This window comes from Erpetoichthys calabaricus, chromosome 11 (genome assembly GCF_900747795.2).
Source record: "Erpetoichthys calabaricus chromosome 11, fErpCal1.3, whole genome shotgun sequence".
NCBI classification, from domain to species: domain Eukaryota; kingdom Metazoa; phylum Chordata; class Cladistia; order Polypteriformes; family Polypteridae; genus Erpetoichthys; species Erpetoichthys calabaricus.
In genome coordinates, this window is record NC_041404.2 from 107,471,949 (window position 1) to 107,491,610 (window position 19,662).

Sequence of the window (19,662 nt, forward strand, 5' to 3'; positions counted from 1 at the left end):
GTAGAGTCTTGTATCCACCTGTAAAAGAATATGAAAAAGATAAGAGTTAATCCAAGATGAAAGGGAGATTAATGAAGACCAACCAGTCCTTGGAAAAATATTGTAAAGTAATTGGAGGAGAGACATCTGAAGTGAAAGAAGGATGTAGAAGAATCAAAGAGTTAAGAGTGACAAATTATCTGCAGAATCCATTAACGATGGTAATAAACCAGTTACATTGCTATGCCTAAATTACAAATAGACATACAAAATATTCATCAAGTTATATGTAAAATCTCACATCACAACACTCCACCCCAATGAATGTTTTGTGCAATGTCTTTATAAACAGTCTTAATTGTTTAAAGAGTCTGTTGCATAACTTGTGCTTTGCAGTATTTGCTCTCCCACTGTTAAAAGTTGTCTGTGACCATTTGTCTATTACATATCTTCATTTCAAAGACAATCTGAAGAACTTGGATGCGCTTCTAATGACTTGTATCTGCTCCGGTTTGCTTCAACTGTTTTAGCTTGCTGCAGTCTTCATATGTCATCAGATCTGGTGGTTCAAAATGAGACAAGTCCACACCTTCCACTAAACTAACCGTACTGCAATTTAAGTCTATTGTGAATTCCTAAAACTGACCTGGTTGTGTCTAACTGCTAATTAGACCCTTGTCCCCAAGCATCTGTTTAAGCATATGCAGCTGTACAATATCAAAATTTGAAAGGTAACATAGCACAGGTGCCAGTACAACCACTTCTGCCCAAGTGAGAGCACATGCAACACTGCACAAACTGTTCACAAACCAACCTTTGTGGCCCCTCTTCACACATTTGGGGTTGATTTAGTTGCCTCTTGTGCTTTCCTACCCATGGTGCAACTCTTGACTGCCATCAGCCTTTACCAGTATAGGCTGGCATCACCACCATGAGACATCACAGCTATGCAACTCATCATTGGCCCTGTAGGCCACCCGTAGAGTTGTTTGCCAATTCTGAACTGAGGTGTTTAGCACAACGAGTATGCATATGCTGAGCAAAGTGGTCGTGTACCACAGTTGACAACCTCAGCAGGGCTTCTGTATTTTCCCCAATTAGACTATACCTAAACATTGGAACCCATATATCTTGCAAATGTTCCAGCTGCACCTGCTTTCCTGAAAAGGTCACCAATTTGCTCAGTATACCGCTCTTTAATAATAGTATTAATTATCCCACTTAATACCCAGAATGTATACTTTGAGCCCAAAATTAATCCCCTTATTTTGGCATTCCGAACTGGTTTGTTCAGTTTCCACCCCTTGGGATATAAAATTTGCTGCAGTAATGAACAAACCTTTCCTTTTAAACTATAGCTATTCTGACTAGCCTTATTGCATGACTCGTGGACTTGTTACTCACTTAAACCCCAGTAAGTGAGTTTCTTGCTGTCTCTTCAGTTCTTGGCTTTAGTCTTTTCCACTGTTTAGCGGGATAGATATGGAGGCAGGTCTGCAAAATGGAAGGTGACAAAGCAATTTCTGTCCATCAACTTTTTGGTTGTTAAAACCTGGTGCCAACACTCAAACTTTGCTTCCAGGCATCCATTGGAACAGCTTGGCCACACTGCCACTCTGCTCCAATGTGCTAATGGTAACGCAATCTTCTGCATGGATTTTACTCTGCTAATTGCCTTCACTATTTATTACCTGCACAAACCCAAAGTCCGTAAAACCTTACAATAGAAGTAGCACTATTGCAAAAGATCAGGAAATTGAAACAGACAACTAATTTTCCCTTTTCTGTCTTCCTGCACTACCCTTCTATTTTTTTTTCATTTGCCTGTGTCCTTTATTGTATGGTAACTGCTACTTGAAAGTGTGGGCTAAAAGCTCTCCAGAATCCCAGTTCTAAATCCAGCATCTCTCCTAAAACTGACCTCTGTTCTTTACCCAAGACCAGCTCACTTTTCTCCATTTTATTGCAGGGAGATTCATAGGCTGTCTTTTTAAACAACTGCTCACTCAGGTTTTGAATTACTGAACCCAAGTGTGTGTGCTTTTTAATTACTGCTGGCCCTAGTACAGCTGTTAGGACCCTCACACCCCTGTGCATTCCTGGCTGAGTTTATAAACCTTCCTGCTGTACCATCCCCCATCCTCTCTTCTTTGGCTTGCCCTGTTTTTCAAACCAACTCCTAAACTGGTGCACTCACCCCCCCCCCCCCCCAAACTCAGTCATTCTTGCACTAGTACTTTCAGACCTTCACATAAAACACTTGAATTCCCATCGTTGTTTTAAATTCCACACTCTCTACTCAGTACCAATATGCCATTATCCAGTTCATGCCCTCTAGTCAACAATTGCCATTCACACGCAGCAGCTTCTCTGCCTTCTGATTTTTGTCCCAAATCAAATTTCAGTGCAGCACTGGTTACCTTTCCCAACAGTGGTGAAATATCTATGGGTGAAGCATGTTCCTTAACCCCTTAACCGCCCTCTGCCGGATATATCCAGCATCGTAGCTTTATTGCTGACGCCTTACTGCCGGAATTATCCGGCACATTTGCCTGTGGTTATGTGAATGCCTGGCGCGTAGTATAACTGACAGTTTGGCGTGGGTATTATTACTACGTTGTATTTCGACAACTCTGCAGTTGTATTGGCCGCTCACGTGATGTGATTCGAAAGTGAAAGCTGTGAATATGGCAAAACGTAAACTGACTTCAAGTGAGGTTTTGCAGGCGATTTTGGACAATAATTCTGATCATGATTGTAGCAGTTCTGAAGAAGATTTTAGCGACAATGATGATCAGCAACGTGCGCTGCATGATACTGTGAATGACGACGCATAGGATGGTGGCGATGAGTGGGTGTATCCCCAGCATCTCAACTGGACTGCTGCCCGTTATCTGAGCCAGATATGAAAGATCCAAACCGTGACCGCTTGTTCAAGCTACGTCCTTTGATTGACCATTTATTTGAAACATTTCAGCAGGTATTTCAGCAGGTAAATACTGCTTGAATAAATGTAAAGTAAAAAAACGAAAATTGTTCAGATTTCTCCTGGCATGGGGAATATTTAGGGAGTTGGCAGTTAAAGGGTTAAACACTGGACAGACCTCAGAATTACCTGGAGATTGTGGTGCAGTGGAGAGTAATGAAAGTAAACACCCTTGATGTTTTCCCTTCCATCTCTCCTTTCCCTTGCACTCACATTCCCACTCATCTGTCTCAGGTAAGTCACCCACCCATATTTTAGGGTTCTAGTCCGATCCAGTTACTATTGCCTTAACTTTCACCATGGGTTGTTCTCTCTCCTTGCTTCCCCTGCTTTAACAGTGGGTGTTTTACATGCTAGCACTTCAATTATCACACGAACTGTTATCTTTCAAAACTCCAACATTCCATAACTTTCACTCTGCTATTTTCTTCATCATGATCTTCCTTATTACCATTAATACAAGCTAGTAAACCTCTAAAACAGCAGGTGTCTTTATACCCGATCTGTTTTCCTGATTTTAATCCTTCCTGCCCCCTTCCATTTTGTGGCATGCTCAGCTCCTGCTTTCTCTACCTGGACTACAGGTTTGCATGTCCTAGCTTTGTCCTGCTTGCTTCTGCCACTCCACTGGAAGATGGCAGACTTTAATATAAATTTGGGCATTTGAGTCTATAATTTTACTCCAATACAATTTGCCACCTTCGTTATGGGTTGGCCTACTTTTGCCCCTGTAAGCAAACATACACAGATTCTAAACAAATAAGTGCTGTATGAATGATGGATGCATGTCCCATCACTCCCTAGCACTTTAATTAGGGACTCGCCACCAGCAGCACTAACAAACATGCTGGTGTCCTCATAACACACATGAAGTCTACACTTTGGTTGCTGAATGGAATATAACCAACAAACAATGTTTTACTTCCACTGCATTTGTACACTGGATTCCCTAAAATTCACATACATACACGTCAACAGTATTTGCACACAGGGTGCAAAACATGGTTACCCTAAAATCCTGCCTGACTACGCCAATTGTTTTGTCTTGGTAGAGTAATGTATATTGCTCTACTTTCCCCTATTGTATTAATATGTAGCCTTAGAATGCCTAATCACACAGACTTCCCACTGTTTATAAAAGGTATTATTGTATACAACTTATCCCCACCTTCCCTTCTATATCTATAAGCTCAGGCAATTAGATGTAGTAAAAAGACAAACAGAAGTTAAAGTTACACATAAAATAATGTATTGTTTATGAATATTCAGTAAAATGCAAAGTACATTTGAATATTGGCAACCATACAACCTGATTAAATGGTGGTGTAGTTCAGATGGCACACAGACTTCGTTACTTAAATGTCTCTAGTTAAGGCATCATTGGTGCTCAGCTTTCAGCCACATGTCTGTTCAAAATGGCTGCTGAGCTGTGCTCTTCATTGTGTTGTCTTCACAGCTTAGCAAGAGAGATTGTGAGGTTAAACACATACATTTATAATGTTCTGTCCAACCCCTAGAGCCAATAGGACATCATGGTACTTAAAGGCCTCCAAGACAAGCCAATTCCAAACCACCATACCTCAGACCAATGTGGGGAATAGAACATCTTAACACCTGTCCCCAAACCATATGTTAAAGTACACCTTAGCCTATTTGTTTGGGTAGAATGACTTTAGCAAAGAAACACTCGGCAAACTGGTTTAAGACACATCCCCCAAATCCTGTTGTAAAATTCAACTAGACCCATTCCTAAGGGGGGTGGGGGGAAAGATGGTTACATTGCTATGCCTAAATTACAAATAAAGACAAACAAAATATTCATCAAGTTATGTAAAATCTCATATCACTCACTTTAAGCCTCAGGGTTGGGTCCCCACTATCTTAACATTAGGGTCTCATTCCCCCTGGGGTTAAGTTTAGAGTAAGATATAGATAATCTATAAAAACTCACATTCACTACTACTAGCCTCCATACCCAAGATAATAAATTTTCCCTACATGGGCTCTATCCTGTTGCACCAAAACTACCCTAACTGAAGGCCAACAACATTCTTAACCTTTAATCTGTTATATTGAGACTAACCACAACACAAATACTAATGCATATATCCACCCACCTAAGCCAATAATGAACCAGTTCATGAGCCAAAGCCAACCATCTGGACTATCCAACTCCCTATACAGTTTAAACCTAGGGGAGAGGATAATCTTGGTCATATTGATTCTCAGCAACTGCTCATTAAATTGGAAATCTGTTCAGGACTGGATCAGCGGTAAGAGGCACCTGTGCAAGATAAACCTGTGCTTTTGGAAAAATACAAATAATTTGTTGAGTGAATCAGGTAAACCCGATTGTCTGGATGACATCACAGTAGCCCACCAACACCACAACTCTTTATTTAAATGGGCGTAACAAATTCACTAAAGGTCTGGTGTATTCGGGACTAATGTCATTTTTCTGACCATCCATTATGACGAGGTTTGAGTTAAAGTGCTGAAGGCTGCCATCAGAAATAATGTCTCTTCCCCCAAGTCATGGGGCATAGCTGAAATGTTATCAAAATGGCAGATCTTAAAAGATGGATCAGTATCAATCTGATGTATCATCCATCATGTTATCCAGCCTGTGGTAAATTTACCTTTTCTATTTTATTATTTATAACAATTTCTTGGAACCTTCCTCTCAATTTGATTTGCCTGTACGTGCGTTCGCTATAACTGCAAAGCCAACAGACTCTGAAAGGAGAAGATTTGATGTTTACTGGCACCACCACCCTGGATCGGAGTCAATGAAACAGAAAGGAGAGTTTAACTTGCCATACTAGAAGTGGTGACATCCACCATCCGAGGGTATGGAAATCAGGGAAGAGGACACAATAGGCGTTTTCAGTACCGATTCCACAGAAATTGACCCCCAGGTCTGAAGAGGAACCTGGAACAGCCTGTCCTACCATCAAAGACGGTTCCACTGGTTTTAGAATGGTTAGACATACTGCCTAAAAGGAATTAAAGATGCAGTCAGTTTTGTCCTATGTTTCTTAGGGTTAAGTTGAGTTATTGGAGAATACTCCCTTATTGTGTGTGGGGGGGGGGGGGGGGGGGGGGGGGGGGGGGGGGGGGGGGGGGGGGGGGGGGGGGGGGGGGGGGGGGGGGGGGGGGGGGGGGGGGGGGGGGGGGGGGGGAGAGAGTGAGAGAGAGAGAGAAACTATTGACACTGGTACACTAGCCATGAGTATTAATACTAATTTTAAATATTGACAGATTCTCAAGTACTACAAAACCAATTAGTTCTCCATTAATTAAATCTATTAAAGACCATTAAAACCCATAACCAACTTGATTAGGTTAATAGTCCTATCAATAACTTAGAGTCTACCTATATTTTTATTACATATTAAATTTAAAACTGACACATTGGGCCCTTATGGGGTACGCCTAGGCCTTTACTATTTAAAGTTACAGCCCATAACATACACGTTATTTTTAACATTAGGCATTCATTGGGTGCATATTACCATTTTTTATTTACACATCACTTTAAGTTTAGGCTGCCTACTTTACTAACCAAGTTTAGTCCTAGGGTCGACTATTAACATACATTTATAACTCTTAAGATTAGGCTGCCCACCTTACTGACCTTAAGTTTAGTCCAAGGTGAGGGGTAGACATATTTATGAACACTAGTTGTAGGGCGAGGGGTAGACAATTCTATTTAATATTCTTGACCAAGTGTATGGTAACAGTCTCAACCTATTACGTCAATTAAAGCCTCAAATGCTACCCCTGGTTCCACTTTGCAGAATCTCAACTGTTCATAATGTTCCTCTATCACCATATTATATGCTGTAAAAGCCAAATTCTTAAATTTGTTCTTCTATCCTTTCATCCACAATTATTCCATTCATCTAAGCTGTTCAAAAGGTTCTACAACAGGTGGAACTATTAATCTTACAAATGCTTCTGGAAAAGTAAAATAAAACTTTCATGTTTTATTACACCCAAGTCAGGTTTCATTTTCCACATCACTTCCATAAGGCCCATAACCTCTAATTTGAGGTTGTGGTGGTAGATTCTTAAGCAGCTTTATTATTAATCCCCTTCTAACTTAATGTATCTTTAGATCCATGGCCAGCACCAGCTCCAAGTTCTAATATATCATGTCACCTATGACTATGGCAGGTTGCCAATCAATTGAACACTTTATTTGGCATTACCATATATTGTTGAATAGGTGATGATTAATCTACTGGAGAGAGAGTTAGCAATGTTCAATTTGATTTTCTGATCATATTCTCTCCTAGTGCTTGTTGTAATTTAACCTGAAGTTTCAGGTTTGGAAATTGTTGGACCAGCCAGAATCCAGAGAGATGAAGACACTAATGGATCCCCTCTACAGGGGAGTGTATTTTCTTTACTTCTGTTTTAGGAGGAATAAACAGAACTTACCTGTTCTGGACCAGGAAAGACCATTTGTAACTCTGTTCGAGCTTCAATTTGCAAAACACCCTGTGGAGTACCTGGCTCTGCCACTCCAGAAGAGGAAACCTGCTCCAACGGCACATCCATAAAATTTTTCTAAATAATTAAATAGAAGATTGGGTTAGTTTTTGTTTAGATCTATTTTTTGCTTGTTTAATAGCCCTAAATGTGTAATTCACCCACCTCAGTAATTTGATTAACCATTGGATTACCCAAGTGTAGTGTTGCCCAAGAATTGACATTAGCCACCATCCATACATCATCTAATTTTGTCCAATACCTGGGAGTCCAGAGAACATGGTTTTATAAAATTAGTAAGTTTAGATACTTGCTTGGACATGCCTTTTGGTATTGTAACCTGCTGGATTATCTCCAAATGGATTGCCCAAATTTAAAGCAGACTCTACGGTTGTCATCCTAAGAAGATAAATCACACGCATATGCCCAAAGTTAAAATCTAAACGATTAAATAGGGAAACCAAAAGACAGAATTCCTCCACTTTTTCCGTAACAAAATTAAAGATCTAAATAATTCAACTAACATAAATATATCATCTGTTTATATCTCTCCCTGTTTTCCCACTCCATCCAGCTCCTTCTCTAAGTTCTCACCAGTCACATCTGCGTCTGTTAATAACCTGCTTTGTAAGATGAGGCCGACTACTTGTGTACTGGACCCCATCCCCACCACACTACTTAAATCCTGCCTTCATGCCATAATCCCGACTGTTACAACAATAATAAACTCGTCCCTTGACACTGGCTCTGTGCCGCTCATTTTTAAAATTGCTTCTGTAACCCCAATGTTAAAAAAGTCTGGCCTTGATGCTGACAATCTTAACAATTTCCGGCCTATTTCCCACTTACCTTTCCTGTCCCTCAGTGCAGCATTTGACACTGTCAGACATGACATCCTACTGTCCAGAATGGAGAACATGCTGGGTATCTCTGGCACTGCCCTCCAGTGGTTCAAGTCCTATCTGACTGACAGGCAAGAGTTTGTTAGTCTTGGCAACAGCAGATCCAGCTCAGCGCCAGTCACACAAGGAGTCCCTCAAGGCTCTGTCCTTGGTCCTCTGCTTTTCTGTATTTATATGCTTCCCCTTGGCCATATTATCCGTAGTTATGGATTGGGTTATCATTTTTATGCAAATGATACCCAGCTCTACTTCAATGTTAAAAGTGGAACTTCATCAGAGCTTTCTCAGCTCACAACCTACCTTAGTGAAATTAAAACCTGAATGGAGCAGAACTCTTTAAAATTAAATTGCAATAAAACTGAACTCCTGCAAATTGGGACTAAAATGCAACTTAATAAAATGAGCTCCTTCCCAGTCCATCTTGGCAGTGATCTCATCAGACCTGCCTCTACTGTAAAAAACCTTGGTGTCATTTTTGATTCCTCCCTCACTTATTCCGCCCACATAAATCACATTAAAAAACTTTCTTATTTTCACCTCCGTAACATATCCCGTGTTTGCTCCTTCCTCTCCTTCTCTAATGCTGAGAAACTTGTCCATGCTTTTATCACATCCCGCATCGATTATTGTAATTCCCTACTGGCAGGTGCCCCTTCTAATCTTATATCACAGCTCCAGCTTATTCAAAACTCAGCTGCAAGAGTCCTTACTCGAACCAGCAGCAGCGAGCACATCACACCCATCCTGCTCCGTCTTCACTGGCTCCCTGTGTCCTACAGAATCGAATATAAAATCCTACTAATAACCTACAAAGCTTTAAATAACCTCGCACCAAACTACATCAGTGACCTCCTCCATCACTATGTGCCTGCCCGCCCACTAAGGTCCTCTGATTCTGGTAATCTTGTTGAGCCCCTCACTAATCTACACTCCATGGGTGACAGGGCCTTCAGCTGTATAGCACCCAGACTCTGGAATGACCTACCAAAATTAATCAGGTCAGCTGACTCCATGAATTCTTTTAAAAAACAACTCAAAACTCATCTGTTCAGGAAGGCGTTTAGCTCTACTTGACTTTATTACCCTTCTCTCAGTTTACTTCTCTGTCAAGATGCCAATGTAACCTGTATGTGTGTGCTAGACCATCAATTATGTTATCTGTTTTTTTTCAGAATTTACTGTCTTAATCTTCTTTATTTATCTGGTTTGTACAATGCTATATACTGTATATTCTGCCGTTCTTTATTATATTCTGTAAGTGCCTTGAGCATGGGAAAGGCGCTATATAAATAAAATGTATTATTATTATTATTATTATGTTGCCAAAAAAAAAAAAAAGTTATGTCAAAACCCAAAAACACTCCAGTTCCAAATCCTTTAATGCAATTGGTTATTATCCTGGTATCTATTCATGTTTATAAACAGTATTTTAATAAACCATATTATGCAGAAGGGGGAGTAAGGTAAAAGGTAACTACACTATTGTAAAAAAATGAAAATGAAAAAATACAACTACCAGGAGCCTGGAAAAAGACTAAAGAAGGTTAAGCAGTCTTAATCTAACCTATAGCAGTTAAAATCCTTAAACTTTAAATATATTAAAAATAAAAGAAAGGCAGGCAGGCCAGGCAGGCCTGCATCAGAGGAATGACTGATTTGCCCTCAGGAGGAAGTGACCTATATATGGTCTGGGATACCCCAGGTGTTCGTTACCCAGGTAAGTAACAATCAGGTAAGTAAATTATCTAATCCTAACTTAATTCTAACCAAATAATACCACTCCTAATTAGTCCCTACCTCACCCAAAACACCCCATAAGATGAATATATACAATAATTAAACAAAATTTAAACAGTTATCCCTATTATAAATACCTAAAATAGAATTAAATTTAGTTGTCCCTCTTAAATAAATATAAAACCATAGGTCCAAACCGTCCCTGTAAATTACTATTTTTAAATCAGTACATGAGATAAAACTCAAAACCTAGTTCCCAATGCTTAAATAGTGTCAGGGCCAATTAGAGTTGCCTCTAAAAATCTTCTCCATTGTAAAATTAATTACTCCCCGACATAAAAACCAATTATGGGAAATACGTATAATTCTTTGTGTACTTAATTCATACTCACTGCTGGACACTGGTCAGGGTTAGGTTGGGTTATTGGAGAATACTCCCCCTTATTGGGGGAGAGAAACTATTGACACTGGTACACTAGCTCTGAGTATCAATACTAATTTTAATCAATTTTAAATATACACAAAGATTCTCAAGTATTACAAAACCAATTAGTTCTCCATTTATTAAATCAGTGTTATTAAATTAAGATGATTAAAACCCATAAATAACTTACTTAAAAATTAGGTTAATACAGTCCTATCAATAACTTAATGTAATAAAAATATAGGTAGACTTTTTAATATTACATTTAAAACAGGGATACATTGGGCCCTTATGGGGTACGCCTAGGCCTTTACTATTTAACATTAGAGCCCATAACATACACAAGTAAATATTTAAAATTAGGGATCCATTAAAGTTATATTTTTAACATTAGGCATTCATAGGGTGCATATTACCTTACCATTTGTTATTTACACACCACTATCTTAAGTTTAGGGTGCCTACTTTACTAACTTTAAGTTTAGTCCTAGGGTCAGGGGTAGACTATTTAATATTAACCTACAATTTATATTTATAACACTTCCCAACTACTAATGCTGGTGATTCTGCCATTCTTGTACTGCTAGATCTTACCTCAGCTTTTGATATTGTGGATCTTACGATTCTTATATCCTGCTGTGAACTGTATGTAGGCATCCAAGGTAATGCCCTTAAATGGTTTAAATCTTATCTAAGCAATAGGAGTTTTTCTATTCATTTGGGTGAGTTCTCATCCTCTGTAGCTCCTCTTACTTTTGGGGTTCTGCAAGGTTCCATCCTTGGACCAGCTATCTTTTTGATATGCATGTTACCTTTAGGCTCCATTGTTAACAAGTATGGCTTCTCTATGCTGATGACACTCAAATCTATTTGCCACTAAAATCAAAGCGAGAAAATACAGACCCTCAATGCGTGCTTGAATGATATTAAAACCTGGATGGCAATGCATCTTCTTAAACTAAATTATAATAAAACTGTGATCATGGTGTCCAAAAGTTAAGAAAGTTTGAGGGCGTCTGATGTTGCTCTTGGACCCCTTGCCATATACATATCATAAAGTTTCAGTTAGAAGCCCAGGTGTGATCTTCGACAGCTCATTCAAACAGATAAATTGTGAGGTTAAATGAAGGTTTTTCCAGCTGAGACTTTAAGGTAAAGGCTTTTCCTTCTTTCAGTGATCTTGAAAAGGCCATCCAAGCTTTTATAACATCTCGTTTGGACTATTGCAGTTTTTGTAAGTAGGTGTTGGTCAGGCCCTGTTACAACATCTACAACTATTCCACAACTTTGCTGTTTGCTTATTGAATGGCTCTCGTAAGTGTGGCTTCTGGTCCTTTTCAGAATTGACTTTAAAATTATATTTCTTGTTTTTAAATGTTTGAATGGATCAGCCCCATCTTGCTTCTCAGAACTTCTTCACTTGTATGTGTCAACAAGAGCCCTGCGGTCTACTAGCCAGATGCTCTTAGTTGTGCCAAGTTCAAGGCTGAAACAAAGGAGGAACTGGGCATTTGCCATGTTTCCTTTTCTCTGGAATGGCTCACCTTATTATATTAGGTCTGCTCCAACACCGGCCATTTTTAAGTCATCATTAAAGTCTTATTTCTTCTTGCTGCCATTTGACCCTGCAAGAGGTTCACATTGTTTGTATATGTTGGCTCATGTTCATTCATGATTATAAATATGTATGTATGGGTATTTTGAGTTTATCTTTTATATACTGGTTGGTTATGCTTGCAGTTTTGTGCTGTGTACATACAGTGTACTGTATTTGAACTGCTTCTTTTACCCTTTCTTGTACTGCACTTTGGTTCAGCTCTGGCTGTTGTAAATGTGCTTCAAAAATAAAAATTGCCTTGCCCTGCTTTATTAAACATTATTTTAATACATAACACTAAGAAGTGCAGATCTGAGACAATGGACTGTTAAGATTAAGTTGGTTTGCAACATTTATTACAAAAAGGTAAAAAAAAATATAAAATAAAGAACAATAATTGAACATGAATTGTAGGTTGTAACTGAACAATGAGGGACATGTATGTTTGTTTCATTTTCTCACAAAACACAGTCATTTTCCTTTTTCCTCTCACGTTATCTAAAAACAGATGCATGTCTTCCACATGTGAAAAAAGGACGATGAAGGGGCTAAAGACATCTCGTCTTCCTCTTCTAGAAATTCAGATAGCAAATCAAATTTCTGAAGGACCTCCTCAATGTCGTCTTTGTCCATTGACAGTAATGAAGGGAGTGAGATGTGCCCCCTGAACACAGATTCATTCTCAGTACACCACTTGTCTACCTCAGTAAAATGCTGAAGGATTCTGTGTTGCTGTAATACATTTTATTTAAATAAATAAATAAATAAAAAAAGAAAATTCTTTAAATGGTCATTATAAAGCTTATAGCCCTTTCCTCCACATTTATAAGGAATGTAAGAAAAGGAAAGTAAAAAAATAATGTACAGTATATTCTGAATTTGTTATACATTATTAACATTACACTATTATTAACAAAGTACGCAATGCATTTCAAATGTTTTAAGGCCTTTAAGAGTTGTACTAGTACTACAGTTTGTCAGAAGATGTAAAACAGGCTTTTAGTCTTTTGGACTTTGACTCCTACTGCTTAACGATTAACAGTATGCATCTGAGACAAGCATTAAAAGTCTTTTTATACATTTTATTCACTATAATATAGGGATTGTAAGCCAGCATCAACAAAATGTAATTCATCTTTCCTATGGAAATTTATAAAATGAGGTGTCTGTACCTGCTCATTGGAGCCCTTTGCTGGATGTTGGAGAAGAGAGGCTGACGTTTCTTCTAAAAGTAAAGATCTGAAACCTGCATAAACGCAGTGCTATGGAACAGAATAGCAAGACATTGGTTTTTGCATTTCAGATGTAATGCAAGTCTTTACTCTGTCTTCTCATTAATGGTTCAATAAAGTCTAAACCAGAAAACAGAGAAAATAACATCTAAGGAAATGTTAAAAAAGAACCAAAAGAATAAGCACAAAAAATTACCCTGTCCTGGCTCTCCATTATTTCTGTACCTTCTAATTTTTTGTTTAGTTCTTGGCCTTCATTTAGAAGGGCGTTTGCTCGCTCAGTCCGATGTGAGCAGTTACTTCAGTGATTTCAAAAAGAAGCAGTTTTTAATGGTAACATTTTGACTATTTGTCTTTGATTTACAGTATGACTGGGTATATTTGCCATATTACTGCAGAACTAAATTAAAGTTATTAAATGGAAATTTAAATTTCATTTACCCCTTGGGGCTGGAGTTCTCAAGCAACATTCTACACCAGCACTTCCTCAAAGACAGCATGTCATTCTAAAGAGGACTGAGCAGAGTCACGTTGTTAAAAGGAATTTAATGTTACAAAAATATTTATGCAAACCATTATAAGCATAAATTTAAAATATCTGGATTTTGAAAAGCAGGTATTTCTGGAACATCAAAACCACTATGGACAGTATGCTACAATTAAAAAGAATACAAATATAATAAAATAAAATAAGCATAACACAAATATCGAACATAAATTTTAGAAGGTGACAAAAATGGGAGCCAACAACCACATATAATCCTCCCTCTACAAATACTACAGCGAAAGAATAGAGGACTAAAGTTGAGACATACTTTATTAAATTTGAAGGGGGCCTCAAGGATGAAATACAGAGAAACCATAAAATGGTCATTTGGAAACCTGGACACCCTGCCAAACAACGGAAAATGTAGGATTAGCTCAGCTTTTTAAACTGTATTTAAAAAGTTCCAGTTCAGAAATCTAAACGTCAGTATTGTTTACAAGCATACACTTCTGGCATAATTACCTGCATACTTGACAATGTGGCCTTCATGACTCAGGATGCAGTAATCTCTTTGTTTTTTACAAAGAGGGCACTTGGATTCATTTTGATATTTAATCAATGTAATCAAAGTTGGTTTTGTATTCTCTGCCTTTATGGAGAAATGTGACTGTGGAAATCAAGACAAAAATAATATGTAATACAAATTTGGCAGAAAGCGCTATCATGCTTTTATAAATAGATAACTACAGAAAAATCAAGTTAAATAAGATATTTAACAAACATTAATGACGACGATAAACATAAATATCTTTCATATTGTACACTAACATTGCATAAATAAGTGAAAAAGTTAATATAGATGAAATAATATGGCAAATATTAAAAAGAGCTAATACAAGAGGTAAAAAATAATTAAAACGATATGCTTAGAAATATGTCAGTAATAACGATAAACAGAGAACACTTGGATTTGATATACAGTATATAATCGTACATCTCATTAGTTTTGTTTAATGGATCTAAAGTTTCTTTAAATATACTGAGCTTTTAATTCTGTGAGTCCATACCTGATTCTGTTGTGCCATTGTTCCGTGTCGGAAAACATTTTCAGCTCCTTTTCTTTTTTGATTTGAAAAAGCTGTACAGCTGCTCTTCTCCTTCTCTTTCTATGGACTGTGGGAGGTCGTGGGGCAGACTGTGGAAGGCACGAGGCCTGGAAGGCCGGGGGTGTGGAAGGCCGAGTCTTCGACCCACAGACATATATAGATAGATGCCACATTCACCATGTTGCCCAGTCGACACGATACGTCAGCGCGTCCACCATATTGCGAGTGGTAAAAGTGCCATTTAAACTAATACAGGTAGACATGGAAAATGGGTTTTCTTAAGAAAAAATAATAATGTTTAAAACAGTATAGTTTACATACAACAGATTTTGGCGAATCGTTTAAATGCAATTATTTATATATATTTATACACTAATAATGGCAATTATTAAATAATAATAATTATTATTATTATTAAATAATTACTCCTATATAAGTAACATTTCTTGGACTGCCTTCTTCCATCTCTGTTCTTATGCAACACAGTACTGAAGTATTGGTTAATGCCCTAGTCACCTCACATATAGATTACTGTAATGCTATTCTATCTGGCATCCCACAAAAACTTATCCATCATTTACAACTTATTCAAAATTCTGCTGCCAGGATAATAACCTGCTGTTCTAAATCCACTGAACATATTACACCTATTCTCTCTCAACTTCACTGGCTCCCTGTTAACTACAGAATACAATACAAAATACTGTCCTTAACATTTAAAGCTCTCCACAACCTCACTGATCTCCTACAGACTTACACTCCTCTCGCTCACTCAGATCCTCATCTGCAGCTCTACTTTCTGTACCACACATCAAACTCTGTGCAATGGGAGCTCAAGCATCTCTCACAGTGCTCCTCAACTCTGGAATTCTCTTCCCTCTCATATATGTCAGCTTGATTCAATAACACATTTTAAAGCTACCCTCAAAACTTATCTTTTCAAACTGGCATACCAATTGTGAATTTTGCACTGTTACTGCCAGTTATCTTTGTTTGTTTGCTAATTATTGCTTTTTGATTTATCATTCTCTTGTTTTAATTTTACTAATGTTGTTTAATTTTATTTTAAGGTGACCTTGAGTGCTAAGAAAGGCACCTATTGAATAAAATATAGTATTACTAATTATTGAGACAAAAACATGACCAATGTCTGAAAGTCAAAATAGTAAGACTGCAACTGACAGTCTGGTCTTTCTTTTAACAGTGAAAGGATACACTCAATGACAAAAATAAACAATTTTATTGTATACAAATTGGCTTAATAATTTCTGAAAACAATTCACTCATTCCTCTCTCAATCTCTCTCTCTCTCTCACACACACACACACACACACGCACACACACACACACACACACAATGTGGTTACTTAAATATATACAGGGTAGGATCTAAAATCCATGAAACAGAACTGTCTTACATATCTTTTTCCGTGTGTTGCCACTCTGTAATTTGAGAGTATTCAGTCTGGCAATATGCTGCAGCCTTAGTTTGTGGAAGACAGACACAACTAAAGACATGAGCATAAAATGATGGTTGTCAATTTCAAACTGTATTTCCTCAATGTGCTCCTTGAGAAAAAACAAATCATCTGAACCAATCTCACTCAGCCCGAACAAACTGATTGATCAAAGATCCACTGACAGCTTGCCCTAATGTCGACTGTCGGATAACACACTCAGCTACTTTGACCTCCTTGACTGTACCCTCAGAAGGAATCATCAGACTTCCTTTGTTTTTAATGTGAGCAAGTGGTAGCTTTGATCATATGATGCCGGTACAGCATCTGTTACCAAACTAGCACGGCACACATCACAGGACAGCTTTCTCAAAATCCCGTCTAAGGGCTACCTCCCACTGCTTCGTGAGGTGGATTTATTTGGGAAACCTTCAAAGTTTGAGAAATGTTAACAGCTAACAACAATCTACATAATTAGTGACTAAATACGTTTAGCCAAAACGTTGTTTGGAGGCTCACTTGAGCACATAAATGCATAGCTTTGCTATCTTAGCCTGGCGTAGCTAAAGTTAAGATTATAAAATGGGATTTTCTAATGGCTAAATATAACCAAAACAATTGTTCAGCCTTAGCTATGAAATGTAATCCCCCGGGATCTGGTTTGGAGCGTAGAGCAGTTTGTACAATCCCAAGCAGCACATGCGTGAGGCTTCTTTATCCATTACTTCACTCCACAGCACTGCCACTCGCAATATGGCAGCAACGTTGACGTACGATGCTGCTGGTCATGTGGCGTCTAGTAATTCTATGTCTATGCTTCGACCTGCAGCCGGACCCTTCTCAAAACAACTCCATCTTTCCACCTTTATGGCACATGTGCAGTAACAAACATCGATTGTTTCTTCTTCGATAGAGAATGTCTTGTGCGTCCAGTGACACATTTTTGACAGTTTGTTTACAACTGAGAACTGTACTTGTACTTTTCAGAAGCGCAAGTGTAATTGACACATGTGAAATGTTAATTTAACTTGTTGTTTTTGACCGTGATCTTACTCTATTTCTCGTTCGTATTAAGTAAACCATGTAAGAATTTCAGCTGTGTACACAAGTCCCCTAATTGTGTAAGGGACAAAAGTAATTGGACAAATTAAAAGAAGCTAAAATGAAATAAAATTCAGTATCTGGTTGCAGATCATGGAGTTTCTAATTCATAAACCTCGCTAGATATGTAATGCTCTGCCATGCCTGTTCTACCACCATATTCAGCTTGTTTATGGGATTTTTAATTTTGTTCTAATTTGAGGTGCTGACCTTATGCTTAGGATCATAGCAGCTGCATGGTGCAGTGTCGGCCAGTGAATTATGATGAGTCCAATTTGATGTTTTTGACAAATGAGGTTACAGTATATAATATGGATCACTAGTTGTTACCTTTTTGCCTCCTCACTTTCCTAATTTCCTCACTCTGGTAAAAGGTCAGCCTCATTTGTCTATACACTTTGTTCTAAAACTTATGTTTTAATATACTTGTAACCTTGTCTATAAAGTTGTGTATGTGTAGTATTGCAGTGCCTGACACATCCTAAAGAATTCTTGGCCTGACATATTACTAACCTGAGCCTGATACTGTACCTGATTCTTTGGCACTTCATTTTTTCTGTACAACAGAAACAGTGTGGGGTATCTGGAATAATATCAATGAATATAAATGTTCTTTCTTGGAATAAAGTTTTTCATTGGACCCAAAAGATCTGAAAGAATCAAGTCCAAAGGGCTTTGAGCTCTGCTATTACAGTAATCCCTCCTCCATCGCAGGGGTTGCGTTCCAGAGCCACCCGCGAAATAAGAAAATCCGCGAAGTAGAAACCATACAGTATGTTTATATGGTTATTTTTATATTGTCATGCTTGGGTCACAGATTTGCGCAGAAACACAGGAGGTTGTAGAGAGACAGGAACGTTATTCAAACACTGCAAACAAACATTTGTCTCTTTTTCAAAAGTTTAAACTGTGCTCCATGACAAGACAGAGATGACAGTTCCGTCTCACAATTAAAAGAATGCAAACATATCTTCCTCTTCAAAGTAGTGCGCGTCAGGAGCAGATCATGTCAGAGAGATAGAGAAAAGCAAACAAATCAATAGGGCTGTTTGGCTTTTAAGTATGCGAAGCACCGCGGCACAAAGCTGTTGAAGGCGGCAGCTCACACCCCCTCCTTCAGGAGCAGAGAGAGAGAGAGATAAAAACAAACAACCAAAAATCAATACGTGCCCTTCGTGCTTTTAAGTATGCGAAGCACCGTGCAGCATGTCGCTTAAAGGAAGCAGCAGCACACAAGGGAGCAAAGTGAAGATAATCTTTCAGCATTTTTTGACGAGCATCCCTATCGTCTAGGTGTGCGAACAGCCCCCCTGCTCAATCCCCCTACGTCAGGATCAGAGAAAGTCAGCGCAAGAGAGAGAGAGAGAAAAGTACGTTGGGTAGCTTCTCAGCCATCTGCCAATAGCGTCCCTTGTATGAAATCAACTGGGCAAACCAACTGAGGAAGCATGAACCAGAAATTAAAAGACCCATTATCCGCAGAAATCTGCGAACCAGCAAAAAATCCGCGATATATATTTAAATATACTTACATATAAAATCCTCGATGGAGTGAAGCCGCGAAAGGCGAAGCGCGATATAGCGAGGGATTACTGTACTCTGCTTTCTAAAAAGCTTTTCTTGTCATTTTTCCCGTAATGCAGCTGTCACATTTCTTTTTTTGTTGAAACAGATTAATTTTTATTCCACTTGCATAGTGATACTCAACTATCTTCTTTATTATGTCACCATCTTGATACGTTTGGATGCAATTTAAATGTTTTTCCTCTTGGGCAGTATTAACCATTTCACTGCAGCTCAGCTAGTATAGTTCATCTGTAATTTTAGCCTTTGCGAGTAAGCAATCCCTTTTTTGTGAAGACACAACTGTCTCCTTGGAATGTCACTAAATTGCGTTGCTTTGTGAGCTTGTTTACTGACAAAATGTTGCTTTCAAGAGCAGTCACATATAGTGCATTTTTCATGGGTATCTTTCTGGTGATGTCTTGAGAGATGAGACCGTACAGAAAGCAGTCTTTCATTCCTTCGGATTTCATTAACTGTACATTGGCTGTGGTCATTTTCTCTGTCTTGCTCTAATCCAGCTGAGTAAAGAAATTTGTCAATGGTCATGTGGGTTGTAGATCTGAAGTAAAAAAAACACAATGTCTGCAATGA

The 19,662-nt window shown here is 38.3% G+C and overlaps 1 long non-coding RNA gene across 1 annotated transcript; it reads right to left on the reverse strand.

Annotated features, from left to right (window-relative positions):
* Positions 1-13,784: 13,784 nt before the first annotated feature.
* Positions 13,785-15,043, reverse strand: LOC127529682 (uncharacterized). The gene is made up of 3 exons (XR_007936304.1): positions 14,909-15,043; positions 14,170-14,236; positions 13,785-13,870 (listed from the first exon to the last, which is right to left on the reverse strand). It is a non-coding gene; the product is annotated as an uncharacterized LOC127529682 (long non-coding RNA).
* Between the last annotated feature and the right edge of the window lie 4,619 nt (positions 15,044-19,662).